The following is a 15,116-nucleotide window of genomic DNA, read 5'->3' as shown; positions in this document are numbered from 1 at the left end:
TTAAATCATTATGTCAAAGAGATATCGGTACTCCTATGTTCATTGAGCATTGTTCACAACAGCCAAGACATAGAATCAACCTAAATATCCATTGTAGATGAATGGATAAAGAAAATGTGATACACACACAAACACACACACACAATGGAATATTATGCAGCCATAAAAAGGAAGGAAATCCTGCCATTTGCAACATAAGATAAACCTGGAGGGAATTGTACTACATGAAATAAGTCATGCGCACAAAGACAAATACTGCATGATCTCATTTATACATGGAATCTAAAAAGGTTGAACTCATAGAAGGAAAGAGTAGAATGGTGGTTGCCAGGGACTGGGGATGGAGGAAATGGGGAGATGTTGTTCAAAGTGTACAAAGTTTCAGCCATGCAGGATGAGAAAGTTCTGGGGATCTAACGTACAGCGTGGTGACTATAGTTGTACCGTATACCTGAAGAAAGTTACATCTTAAATGTTCTAACCATATGCACACAAAAGGTTACTGTGGGGTGATGGATATATTAATTAGCTTGATTGTGGTAATCATTTCACAATATATGCATGTATCAAAACATCATGTTTACATTGTAAATATATTTCTTTATTTGTCAATTATATCTCAGTAAAGTTGAAAAAATGAAGATGATGACAATAGGGCTGTTGTGAAAGTTGTTTGTGAATTGACATAAAGCACTATTAAGCTTTCAATAAACATTAGCCAGTGTTGTTATTGATTTTTCTGAGTTGGGAAAGGAAAAGTGGCCAGTATGAGAAGAGATCACGATGTTGCTTTCTGTGGTCTTTACAACTTGGTGTCATTAGAAACCACATTGATTATGGGAAAAAAACTTTTCATCACAAACCATTTCAAATTTCTCCGTTTTTGATACAACAGTCATAATTTCTCATAATGTTAAAATACTGAGATGCAACAGGAGGAGAGGAGCTTGCAGAGGAGAATGAGAGAGATGGCTGAAGGAAGAAAATGACATTAGGGTTAGATGAATGGAAACTTTCCCAGTAATAACTGTTGTTGAATTATTGCTCCCTTTTGTCTTGGCTTGGGTTCCCCCAAAGCAGTCACGGAGGCAGGTATTACAGTTTGCTTGGAAGGTGACCCCAGAAAGCAAGGTGAGGCAGTGGGGACAGTGAGACGGGGAAGGGAGGAAGGCCAGTTCGGGCTGTGTTAGTGAGCGGGTTAAGCTGTGGGCAGCCCTGTGGAACACACCTCGCAGTGTCAGGGAACCTTGGGGATCTGTCATCACCTCCTGCCCCTCATTGGCTGAGGACTACCTGGGAGATGTTAAACCCCTGGCCCTCTGGGCGGCCCCTGCTGGGCTGAGCAGAAGCGCATGGTGCTAGGGAAAACCGCCAGGCTGAGAAGCAGAGGGCTATGCCAGCGTGAGGGGGAAGCTGCCAGCCTGCATGAAAACTGGCCGCTGCCCACGCGGGAGAGCTCAGATGGGCTGAGGGGACCACATCTGCCACACCCACTGACTTAACAGCTAATTTTCACACAAGGAATAAATAAATGACAAAGGCTGATATCAATAAACTACTTGTTTTCTCAGTAGGATAGAACTATCTCCCTATATACCTCCCCTCCCTGTCCTTCCTTTGATAACATTATCTTACATTCTTGTGTTACTTTTTATGCATCGCCTTATGTTTTCAGATTTCTATATCAGGCCGATGAAGGCAGAGTCTTGTATATCTATGTAACTAGCTACAATATCTAAAGCCTGTTAATAATAGATAATTAATAATTACATCAAATTGCAGATTTTATACTAAGGTGTTATTTATTTATTTATAGCAACAATCCCTTTCAAATGAAGGGCAGTGTCTTTAGATGTTACTTTGTTTGATATTCTTTTTTTTCTTTCTTAGTCTCTGTTTGCCTCCCCAAGGTGGTGTAGTTCACCTGCAGAGTCTTTTAATTGTTTTATCGGTAGGTTTCTTGAAATATGAAGGAATTAAGATTCCATCCTTCCAGGAGAAAAAAAGACAGTGTAGACAGAATGCTTCAATAGGCCAAGAACTGGGCTTGAAATTCAGGGACAGCAAATTCTGGGCTTGGCTGGCAGGTTTAACGATGTTTGCTCCTGATACACGTAATTTTGCCCTATGCTTGACAGCTCACCTCAAAACGCTGACTCTGAAACTCTAATAAAAGCAATTTTCACCTTGACTTTTGGAATAGATCATTTAAAGCACCAGAGAAAAGGTATCAAAACCTCACTCAGACGGACAATTTTTCTTCACCACTTGTGAGAAAATGAAATTTTTCAATTCTCCATTCAACATGGGAGATTTTCTCCAGAATAGAATTCAGCCCAGATCAAATGGGATTGCCGTATAAGCATTTTATTCAGTATGAAGCTTCTGTATATCATAAAAGTGTGATGTAAAACATAGATCAAAACACCTCTACATGTTTTTAAAAATTTTTCAGACTTACTTTGTAGCAACAGGCAGTAGGAAGCTTGTCTTTGTTCCCTAATGTAATGCTAACACTTAGAAGAGTTCTTGGCTCTTAACAAATGCTGAATAAATAATTTTTTGCTAAACAATTAAAGAATAAAAAGCCTTTTAGTGGCCTTCGGAGAATGTGGTCCTGATAGCTTTCACAGTTTCCATCCTACTGAACCACAGGTATTGTTCCAGGACGTGAAAGATGATCAATTCCAGCCCCTCCTGTGATGAGGTGTCCATGCCATCCCTGTCCCTCACCCTGTCACACACACATGTAATTATATTAATAAATAGATTATCTGGGTATGTTTCTTACCTGATCATTTGGGAGGTGTCCCTGCTGCCCAGGTAAGGTAGGACTGCTTGGAGTTCTCCAGGAGTGTACTGTGTTAGGACACCATTGTTGATGTCCAACAAATATGTATCAAACAATCACATGAATGATGAAAGTTTCAATTTTTATTTCCAGAGCTCAATACAAATTATAAGTTTTCTGTGACCTGACTTATAAGAGATATGAAGACCACACAAACCATCGTTAGCAAATGTCTTGATCCTACAAAATATTTGTGCCCATATGATATTTAATTCAGAGCCATTACAAGATTTATGTCTTTATTGCTTTTTAAATATTCTGAATAGGGTCCAAAATAATTTTAGAACATACTTTGAGTTGCCTATAAATACTTCCTAGTTCAGATTAACCCAATACTTTTTCCTTCTGGATGTTTTACTTAGAGACATCATTTCATTAATTTTTGAAGAATTCTGGCCTATTTGTTAGTGGAATGTAATTTCCACAGTAAATTCTTTTCTGGTGAGCCTTTGCATCATCAAATATTTAACTTAATAGAGAGTTAACTCGTATTTAATTCACTTTATTAATTTTAAAAGAATTAGAACACAACAGACGTTATTAAATTCTTCAAATCCTATTGAGCATCATTTGCTCTTTTCTGAGTGGTACAAGAAGACCCCAGGGCCATGTTATGTCTCAGGGTCATCACTAATGTGATAAGTATCATTGCATTGCAGAAGTGTGTCTGTGTCAGCTCATAACATGGCCAAATGCACCAGTTTCCACTTGTTGAATATCCAGCATGCCCGGTCTTTGGTTCTAATCAGAAGAGCTGTTTCCTATTCATATGTAATTATCTTAATTGCCACTACTTCCTATTATGCCACGTAGTAGATAAGAAATGCATCAGTTAAAAAATGGTCAATCCCATTGCTAAACATAACAGATTACAGGCATTTTATCATATGGTTTATGAAAATGAAGGAAACTTAGTTGCTAGATCTTTTGTGTTATGAATCCAAACACATTTTAGGGAATGCATGCCTAATTCCAACAACATGAGTTGTGGGGCTGTTTATGTCCTTTTACTAGGCAACTATCCTACCACCAACAGACAGTGATAGAATGCTGCTTTATTTGACTTATAGTTGGCAAAATGCAATTGTTTGGTATCTAAATCCAATGGATCTGCCCTTGATGTATTGAAGAAGGAAGTTATTACTTCTTTCAGTGGAGCTATTTCAAGAACCAGCAGTTGCCTTTTAACAGATCCTCACATTTTGGCGGCTGCAGAATTCAGACACTTCTATAGCCATCTAATGCCAACTCTAAAACTGATAGATTAATTACAGGCTGGCCTCTTGCTTTTAGTCAAAATAATCTGATTTCCCTTCCAGAAAAAAATATTTTTTAGTCTATGATCTATCTTTCTTTCTTTCTTTCTTTTTTTTCTTTTCTCTAATCAGCAGATCAAAACTTTGGGCCCTTCTTAATTCAAACATCACTTCGGAAGTTAACACGTTTGAGTTCCAAAAGCAATGCTTTTAACTTCTGTCCCATGGCCCATAAGGGGCTAAATCGATCTATAAACAGTGTCAGATGGTGTCTCACACATGGCACTTAAGAAACCTTATCCCTGATAGTGCCTTGACCTCGGGGCCCCCTGGTCAGGTGGTCTCCGTAACACTGAACAGAGGGGCATCAAAGAAAGGGCCTGTGCGGTCCCACGAGCCTGACAGCAGCTTGGACTCCGGGATGAGGCACGGTGGTCGGGAGAGGGTGTTGAAGACAGGGCAGGCATGGAACTGACGTGCCCACAGAGCATTTTTAGTTGGGCTTGTTGCATGAGCAGGGTGGGCAGGTTTCAGACTCATTTTTCTTTTACTGTTTCCATTTCTCACCCCTCCTGTTTTTCGATTTATCTAGAAGCTTTGCAATGGGAGCTGACAGAGTTTAGGGGTACCTCTCAAGGAAGCCAAAACAAGTCAAGCTCTAAACTGGAGAGACTCAAAGTGGTTTTATGGAGGAGTTGCCAAATTATCATTTGTTGAACAGAGCAGCATTTTAATGTAGTACAAATCCTGCAGAGTCAATGGCAGATGCCGTTGGTTCCCTGGAGGTCCCTCGCAGGCAGCTCCCCTAAACGCTGGGAGACTCTGTGACCAGGACATGGTTGGGCTGCATGTGGGTGCTCTGGGAAACCCAGAAGCTCACGCCCCAGGAGGGGTAAATGGATACCTGGCTTCTTGCCCCTTGGTGCACAGTTCTGAGGTGTGTTCCATAAGCCTCTCAAGGGGGTCCCTGGTGGGGTTAGGCCCACAGTTCCCCGCAGCAACTGACTCATGAACACACTTTGTATTGGTTTTCTTTCCCTTCCCTGTCTCACTGCTCCACTTTCTAACTTCTGCTTCCTGGGGTACCTCTCAAATAAACTACCTACACCCAAGTCCTTTTCTCACAGCCTGCTTTTGGGGGGCACCCAAACCAAGGCAGTCAGATAAAAATTCGGTTGTCATATCAAAAAGAATGAAAGGAACCTCATGATAGCTCTATTTTCCACAAAGTTGCCACCCCTGTACCTTGGTTTGGATCTCCTAGATGCAAATCCTAAGACAAGGATTTTGATGCCAATAGGTTGTTTGGGAGAGGACTGCAGGAAACACTGGCAGGGGAGTAGGGAAGTGAGACGGAGGAGGGAAGGAAGAAATAAAGCGATGTTATCAAGCCAGTTACTGCTGTGGGTAGCGGGAGTTCAATCCTGCGGAGGTGCTCTGGAGCACTGTGGAACATGGCTCGGCGTTGGCCCACCCAAGTAGTAAAGGAGTTAAGCATTGATCACCATCCTCGATTGAGAGCTACTTTAGGGATACTAACTTCCCAGCACTTGTGGTGCCTGCACTCAGACTGATCATGCGTTGTGGCTAGAAAAGAAGCCCTTGGGAAGAGAGTCTCAAGTTAGCAGCAAGTGGCCCTTGAGTATAGAGATAAACATTGACAGAATTTGGGAAGGATATCAAAGCCCCGTTTACATACTCCGAGACTCTAAAATCCTTCAAATGAATCTCTGAAATAAGAGAAAATGCAAAGAAATGACTCATTCTCTCATTCAATATATGTTTATAAAGCCCTTCCTATGTGCTAGTACTGCAGAGAAATGTGGTGAAGATTGAGTATGTGTTGCTTTTTGTGGCCTTACACGTGTGTAGACACTTCTGACCTAGAAGGAACTCCATGGCAACCAGCACAGTGGGACGACTTTTCATCCTGATGTGACTTCTCCAAGTGTGACTTCTTGAGTTTGTGGGTTGTCGTGCAGAGCGTTGGACTGAGAATCAGGAGGCTCGTGTTCCGGTCCCTTTTCTGCTCTTGCAGAGCCATGTGACCTTGGAGGAGTCATCTTGCTTCCCAGGACCTTGGTTTGCTCCCAGGCTGAATGAGGGAGCTGCTCTAAGATGTCTGGGGGCCCTTCCTGCCCTGCGATGTGGTGGAGATGATCTACCTGCAGAAGTGGCTGTGGTCCCAAGGCTGTTTGTGCTGTGTGGGTCACTAGCTATGAGCAGCTTCTGGTCTGGAGGCCTTTCAGATCAAGGGGTGTCTGAGCTGTCAGACAAGTTAGAGCTGGAAATTTATTTTTGTAATTAACAGGAGTGAAGATCGGGAAAACAACATGACTTGTGCAAGCTCACCCAGCTAAGAGGGGGCAGAATGGGAGCCATGACTTTTGTTCCTGTTATTCGATTGATGACTCTTTCTGTTAGTCCACGGACCACAGTTTTTGTAGCAAGCTATAAGAAAAAAGGCTTCTGTGATGGCAGATTCAGGGCTAAATAAATCCACTTGATCCAAACACCACGATCATAAAATTGAAAGATACTCTCATTTAAGGGCTTAAACCAAATCTCAGAGGTTACAGCTCCTTAGAAATGCTCTCCTGCTGGTTCGGTTCTACGTGCTGCCCACTAGAATGCCAGCTCCATCAGTGGGAATTGTTATCAAGCAGGAAAGGTCAACCAGACAACTTGATAGAAAAATCCAGCTTGTGTATACCTTACCACAATGCCTTGGAGCAGTAGACGTCACCTGCATTATTTGGCTTTGGTGAATACATATTCAAGATGGCAGGTAGGTAACAAGGGTAGTCAAGGAAAAGGAACAGAACTGCAGAGAAATGTGGGGGAATCCATCCTTTTTAGAATGTGTAAGTAATTTAGGTGTACATGTAGAATGTGAAGAAGTCCTGGCTCTCTTTGGCCCTTCTCCTTCCTGCTTCAACACAAAGGAATCTCTTGATTTCATGTATCAAAAGACCAGCCAGGTGACAACATGTTTGGCATTACACAGGACTGAGTTCAAGTTAATGATCACAGGTGATCGACAGGTATTATGTGAACTGCTGCCTTTTCTCGTGCCTGATCATTATGTGCTATATTGTGCTCCATCTGAGTAAAATTTTAAGTTTTGGAAGATCTAGCACAGTACAAATCCACTCTAAACTCTTGTGTGGACCAGCATCATCAACACCATTTGGGAGCTTGTTAGGAGTGTAAAATCTCAGTCCTGACCCCAGACCTACTGCAGTGGAATTTGCATTTTTGACAAGATCTTCAGGTGATTTGCACGAATATTTAAAGTTTGGGAAGCACTGTTGTAGACAAGATGTGCTGTTCAAACCAAGTGGATACTTCCTTATATGAAACCACTGGAAAAAAAAAAAAACTGTCAGATAGAAATAGACTCCTCAAGGAAATCTTGCAAACAAGTAAAAAAACTAGTAATTCAAATGATCAATATGATGGCAAAATGCTTAGTCTTATTGTGAGCTAATATTGAAACAATGTTAAATCAAACACTAAGTTTTAAGAAACACTGGCTTCCATTTTTTTCAAGTGTGAATGTGTGGGAAGATGTTATTTATATTCATACCTTGCTTCATTCCACAAAGGAGAAAGACATGTTATTAGGCATAACAGTTATTATTACAGACAAAAACACCACCCTTTAAGAGCTGTTGTAATTCCTACTCAGAGTCATTCGATTGTAAATTAAATACAAGTTCTCAGAATCATCAAATTCCTTCCCTGTCTCTGAACCCACAGAGGTAACTGTCAGTCTTAGTTCTGATATATCATCAACCTTTATTAGTAGAGACCCTGAGATATTTGTAATGGATGAGGGTTAGCTTTTTTCTTTTTTTAAAGACTGTTGAGGGAATTGTTTACAAAATAAATCTCAAATAAATAAATTTTGTGGGGAGAATTAATTAAATTTCTGAAGAGAACAGACTTTTGAAGGTGACTTTAAAGACATGTGAAGCTTCCTTTCATTAGCAGACTTTAACAGATTAATTACAAATCATTTTTATGTTCATTAAAGCCTCACTAGTTGTTAGGTAACAATAGCTCACTGATACAGAGAAGGAGCCACTCACTGGGAAGCTGCCGAAGCCTGGCTGCAACACGGAGCTACTACCTGCCACAAGGCAGTGGGAAAAGGTTTCTACCCAGACCACCTGTTTCTCATCCTCTGGGACTGAGTATGTAGGGGACAGGTAGGACCCTTTCAGAGGTTATGGAGCAAGAATGGTCAAGGGAACACCGATGAGTGGAATGAGTGAACTTTCCTCTTCTCACACCTCATCTTTGAGAACCTCTTGGGACCCCAGGGCTGGTGTCCTGATTTTACAAGACCTCCTACACAGCTGTCATGAGCTTCTCAACTTGAATGTGGATGAAAATATTGATGGCCCTCATGGTGGAGGGGGAACTGAATAAACTTTACCTTCCCCAAGGCATGCCAGAAGGGTGACATGATGGATTGGCCTAAATTACTATGATAAAGAAGACTTGGGTTTATCTTCTTACTTCCCTCTTCCATTCTAGGTGGTTCTACTATAAATACATCTAATTCCCTTTATTTTAGGATAGTGTTTCCAAAGAATGAAATTTTTATCTCTAATATTACACAAGAAGATTTTTGATGGCATATGGATGTAAATGCTTCATGTATTTAAGATTTTGTTTATTTAATAGGTTAATTATAGGTATATGTTTATTTTTTACATTAATGTCTAGTGATGATAAGGGTCACTGGTTTTCCATTTGGGAGAGGGTTATAACATGTCTCTTTCAATATATTTAAATCAAAGTGAGCTGATTTAAAAAAATATTGCATGTAAATATTGAAATGATCATTGAATATTAGTTGGTAATAAGGATGATAAAAGAATATTCAATTACCTGGTTGAAATAAAACAAATTTGCAACACAAATTTTAATTGATGAGAGGATATTTCTGTCTTATTCGTAGTGGCCTAAGGCTCTTTTATTCAAGGACATTCAACTTTTCTCTGTTATTCAGTTATTTGTATGTCCCTGCAAGATCAAGATAAGACAGACAGCATTTTTCACCACTATTAGCTGTCACGTGGAAGAGAAATGGGCTTTCAAGGTATAAGAATTGGGGCATATGTAAAAAGCAGAGAGGTGTCTCATCAACACTCCAGTCCTTCACTGCTACACTCTCCATCCTGGGTTCAGCTCCTCCAGTTTGTAGGTGTCAGACCACAGGTACGGCCCGAAGGGTGTTTGGAATATTTGTTGCATTATCTAAAGTCCTACCATTTCTGAGTCTTGAGAACCGCTCTTGAAAATGTAAATGTTATGGCATAAAAACCTTTCCAAGTAGTCACTTTGTGACCATGAGATCTAGAAGAGAACAAGGCTTCTGGGAATGACATGCTGACGGTGGTTCATCGAAGGAAGAAGAAGGAGCGGGAGTATTGGGGGAGAAAAACGGAAGCATACCAAGGGGAGAAGGTGTTGGCTGAAGAAAAACTTAGGTTTTGGTGCCCTTTTGTCATGAGCAGTGTCCATCGATGGCCAGTGTGCTGCATGGGAAACTGAAACAGATGCCACCTGCCTTACATATGTCTTTTAGACAACCATCTTTGGGCTCCACTGTGCTAGCTGTATCCTCCTCCAAGGCCAACTCTGGGTTGGGTTTTAAATGAGAATCTTCAATCAAAAGGTCTGTGACCTAGAATGCGAATGAATGAATGAATTAATAAAATGAACAAAGTCAGTGTTTGGTAGGATCCTGTCTGTCCTTATATTCATAGTGGCTGGCACTGTGCCTAGCACATGGTAAATATTTATGAAGTATTTGAATGAATGAAGAAATGAAACTCATCCATTTATAAAAACAGAGCGAGAATGACTGTATCTGAAAACCAGCAGGTCGAACTTCTTATTTATTGACTAATTCATTCATTCAGTAAAGAATGCAAGAAATTGGTGAGTCAACTCCATGCTGATAATTGGACCTTGGTACAAAATCTGAGTTCAAATCACCACTTACTATAACCAGGGGTGGTTGAGAAAGGGAATGAGTTTAGCCATAAGGTCTCTCTCTCTTTCTCTCTCTCTCTCTCTCTCTCACACACACACACATACACACTCTCAAGGTTTTGTGTATTATTAAATAAGGACTTGAGTACAGGTAGTTTATTGAGGGTAAGAGTGCTGGAAGACAAAGTGTAGGACCAGGGAAGAGTGAGACAGGGATAGAGAAAAAGCCAACATAAAGGTACATTATTGAGTTTGTTACTATTAGATGCAACCAGGGAGATCAATTCTCTAGGGGATCCTTTGGGGAACCATGTATGATGATCCTCAGAAGTGTGGCCCAAAGAACTCCCCAAAGGGAGCAAGGTATTGCCACCAACTCCCATCACCCGATGGTGAAGACTGTCCCTAAAGGATTTAATGTTCCCCTCCCCCACTTGCAGCTGGTGGCAAGTGTGTGGTATGTGCTCGAGGGAGGAAGTCCTCAGCAATCAGAACCAGTCCCAGCTGCTGCTGAAGTTGTGGGCTGAGGGGACATAGCAAGGCAAGCTCATAGCCTCAACCAGAATGTTCTTAGGGGAATTTTCCAGGAGTTATTTATAAAATATCTGACACACAAATAAATAAAAATGCAATAGCCAGCTTTCAAAGTAGATTTCAAAGAAAATTCTGCCCCTCCCAAACAAAAATACGGCAGGTATTAAGATATTTAATAGAATGTAAATCTCTGGACATCAGTAGGGTCTGTTGGCTATGACTGGGAGACACTAAATAGTTGTAACTGACCACAGGATAAAGATATGACACATCTGTGTCTTGGAAAAGGCCACGATTATGTAGGGGTCTCTCTGATTACACCTGCCACCAGTGTCTGGTTAGGGAACAAGGAAAATGCATGTTTCTTAGAAGATGAATGGGTATGAGTCTAATAATCTCACTGCTTGAACAGTAATCTATTAAAATAGTGACTATGTAAGTCACGTGTGTCAGTTATCTCTTGCTGTGTAACAAAGAACTCCAAAACTTTGTGACATAAAACAACCACTTATTAGTTTTCGTACATCTATGGGTTGGTTGGCTGGGAAGTTCTGCTGATCTGGGCTGAGTTTGGTTGATTCAGCTTGGCTGAATTTTGCAATCAATTTACCACAACACGGTAGGCTGATTGCTCTAATGAAGCTCAAATCTTAGGATCCTAACACATGAGGTTTATTTCTTGTTATTATCACAGTCGAATAAGGGTGGGCAGGGGAGTAGGAGAGACGCCACTCCACACTGTCATTCAGATACCCAGGCTTACCCTGGCTAGTTGCTGTGGCATGCAAGCCCATGGAGCTTTCTACTGGGTCGTCTGTTTCTAGCTAGCAGATGAGAGAAGAGAACGAGTATGTAGAAGGAATACCTGTTCTTAAATGCCTCAATCCACAGGTTATCATACATATCACTTCTGCCCCCTTTCTGATGGCTGGAACTTGGTCACACTGCTGGAGGGAACTGCAAGGGAGGCTGGGAAATGTGGTCTAGCTTGGTTGGGAGGAAGAGAAAAAATGGTTTGTGGAACACCTAGTTAGACTCTACTACAGTCACAGACTGCAGAGCCAGAGGAACTCCTTTCAAAAGAAAGTGTGCTGAGACACATTTCAAAAGCTGATGTGTGACATTGTGGGGTGGACAAAAGTGAAAAAGACAAGGTCATGATTAAGTAGGGGGGGCATACCCAGATATGTATTTAAATACCTGAGGTATGAGGCAGGAGCCTGGGGAAGGATTTGGAGAGACTTTTAGGATGAGGTGGGCACTCTGGAGGCCGTGGGACGTTAACAGGAGACAGGAGTGAAGGGCATAAGGAGGCTTCGGGCCATACAGGGAAGCTGGGTTTGTTTGCTTGTTTAACACTGTGGCCTCTAGTGGGTTCTGAAGTCGATGCCTTAATGTAGGACGGCTATGTTAGTGCTGGTCAGAATAATGTACCCCTCAGGGCTACATTAAAAAACTATGCTCAACGCCTTATTTGCACCTTCAAAATATGCACATACATGTGCGGGCCAGAAAAGGCTGCACTCAAACATGCATTCTTACGTGAACCGTAGGTAATTGCACAAGCAAACAGGAAGTTGCGTAGGTATGCAGGCAGCCGCCTGTTGGAGAGGTGCGTGCGGGCACGGACAGGCGTGTGCCTTGTCTGAGTACGATTTTAAAGGCTTCTCCTGATGGAAGGGAGGGCAAGCAAGCCTCTGGGCATCTGCTTCCCTAACTGTTGCTGTCCTTTGTCCTTGTCAAGGTTTCCTTTCAGGGCAGGGCCATGTTTGGGGTATATTTGTGGCTGTAAGAAAACGGTTCCTTTTCAAGGTCTTCGTGGCAGCATGAACGCAGGGGTTTGGAGGCAGCTGGTTTGAACACAAGTTAGTTCTGTGCTGGGTGTATGTTGTCTCTTTGCTAACTGCTGACCTCATGCATAAACGCTTGATTTGAAATTCTCTATGCTGGGAACTCTGTTTCCTGGTTCTCTTCCTGATTTTATGGCCCAGTTTCCCCAGTCTGTATTCACTGTCCTCTTTCCTCCATTTGTCCATCAGATGTTTCCCTGTAAATCTGTCCTTAATCACCTTCATATCTTCTGGACCAGAACTGCCCAATAGAATTGTCTGCAATGGCGGAAATATTCTATAGTTGCACCTTTCAATATGGTAGCCACTAGCCACACGTAGCCATTGAGCATTGGACATGTGGCGAGTGGCCTGAGAAACTGAATTTTAAAGTTTATTGAAGTTGAATTTAAATAGCCACATGTGGTTAGTAGCTGCAGTACTGGACAGCACAGCTCTGTTAATAGAACTATCCTTATGGGTAATAATTTCTCCCTTAGGGCCAGTCACCATCTGCCCCTTACTCTCAGTCTATATCTCTTGTCCCACCTGTTCTCCTGACCCATTTTTACAAATATCTGAGACATCTTGACCTGTAGTCTGTGGTCCTCTCAGTGCAGTGTGGCTAAGACCAAACTCTTTATTTTCATCCACAAACCACATTTCCTCTCACTTGATCCTCAGTCACCCTTGTTCACTTTTTAGAGCACAATTCTGATCATACTACATTATCATATATTATCATCAAGGTGGACCCAGGTTTTGTGGCTCTAATCTAATAAATTTGGGGTTTCTTTTTAAGAAAAAGAACACAGAGTATAAATGCAAAATTAGATTCAGAGCCTTGATGTGTCCTGGACCAGTGATGGTGTCTGTGAAGTCTGACCTTTATTTACTTTATTGTAAATTGGCTTCAGGTCATCATTAGAACATTCTACAGGTTCTGAGTTTGAATCTCAGTTTAACCACTTTGTTGTTGTACAACCTTGGGCACAGCACTGGACTACACTGAGATTCAGTTGGCTCTTGGGAATAATAATAATGCCCATTTGACTGGGTTGTTACAAAATTAAATGGAATAACATATAAAAGATCACTACTTCTAGAAGGTATTCCATGAAAATAATTTTACTCCCTTGTTCTCATTGCACAGAGAATAGTAACAGCAATAATAATGATAATAATATCCTAGCTAATTATTTTAGTCCATTTGGCTGTTATAACAAAATACCATAGACTGGGTGGCTTATAAACAACAGTAATTTATTTCTCACAGTTCTGGAGGATGGGAAGTCTAAGATCAAGGTGCTTGTAGGTTCAATGTCTGGTGAGGGCCTGCTTCCTCATAGACAGCTGTCTTCTTACTATAACCTCATATGGAGGAAGGGGTGAAGAGTCTCTCTCAGGCCTCTTTTAAAAGGACACTAATCCCATTCATGAAGGTTTCACCCTTATGACCTAATCACCTGTCAAAGGCCCTAGCTTCAAATACCATCTCCTTGGGGATTAGAATTTCAACATAGGAATTTTGGGTGAACACATTTAGTTCACAGCACTGTTGTATTAGGTATTATGTTCAACACTTTGCATAGATTATCTCATTTATTCCTGCAAGGTAGGTACTTTCCTTACCCCCATTTTACAGATGGATAAACTTAGGCCCCCAAAGCTAATCAACATGTCCAAATTCCTACATGCTAGTAAGTAGGGGAGCTGGGATTTGAACTCAGGCAGTTGCATCCTTTGTGTTCCTAATCTATGCCTTGAGCTAGGCATTCAGGACTCTCCCAAACCCTCTCTATATCAACTTGCTGGATTCCCTCTGCATGTGTCTATGTTTATGCCAACGTCTAAACGTTCCATGACTTGCTTTTGTGCTTCTTTTTCTTTCTTCATGCTATTTCTTTTCCCTGGAGTATTCTTCCCTCCTCCTCGATTTCCTGGGCTTTGCTCATGTCTTAATATAACAATATTTATTGCTATTGCTGTAAGGGGGTTGATGAGGTTTGTTTTCTTTTTTTTCCATATAGCACAATGTCCTTCCTATGAACATCAAGAATGTTTTTGTCCTGAGCAACCGGTCTGTTTTTACCTTACCAGGGAGCTTTAAAAAATATAGATGCCTGGGCCCCCAGCCCGAGACCACATGTATCAGAATCTCTGGGCTTGGGTTGAGATTCACTGGTTTTAAGGATTGTGTTTCCCTGTTTGAGCTGATTACTAGAAGACCAAGAATCAACTCGCAGCTCAGCTCTGGCTTCATCGTACAGGACCTTGGACTTCATCTCATCTCCTACCCTCATTTTTCTTTCACCCCATTTGATCCAGCAATCCCACTACTGGGTATTTGCCCAAAGGAAAAAAAGACATTCTATGAAAAAGACACCTACACTCAAATGTTTAGAGCAGCACAATTGCAAAGATGTGGAATCAACCCAAGTGTCCATCAATATATGAGTAGATTAATAAAATGTGGTATATGTACACCATGGAATACTACGCGGCCATAAAAAAAATGGTGAACTAGCACCTCTTGTATTATCCTGGATGGAACTGGAGACCGTTCTTCTAAATGAAGTATCACAAGAATGGAAAAACAAACACCACACGTACTCACCATTAAATTGGAACTAA

The sequence above is a fragment of the Propithecus coquereli genome, unplaced genomic scaffold (genome assembly GCF_000956105.1).
Source record: "Propithecus coquereli isolate 6110/MARCELLA unplaced genomic scaffold, Pcoq_1.0 Scaffold532, whole genome shotgun sequence".
In the NCBI taxonomy this organism is placed as follows: Eukaryota; Metazoa; Chordata; class Mammalia; order Primates; family Indriidae; genus Propithecus; species Propithecus coquereli.
Note: the sequence above shows the minus strand (reverse complement) of the source record.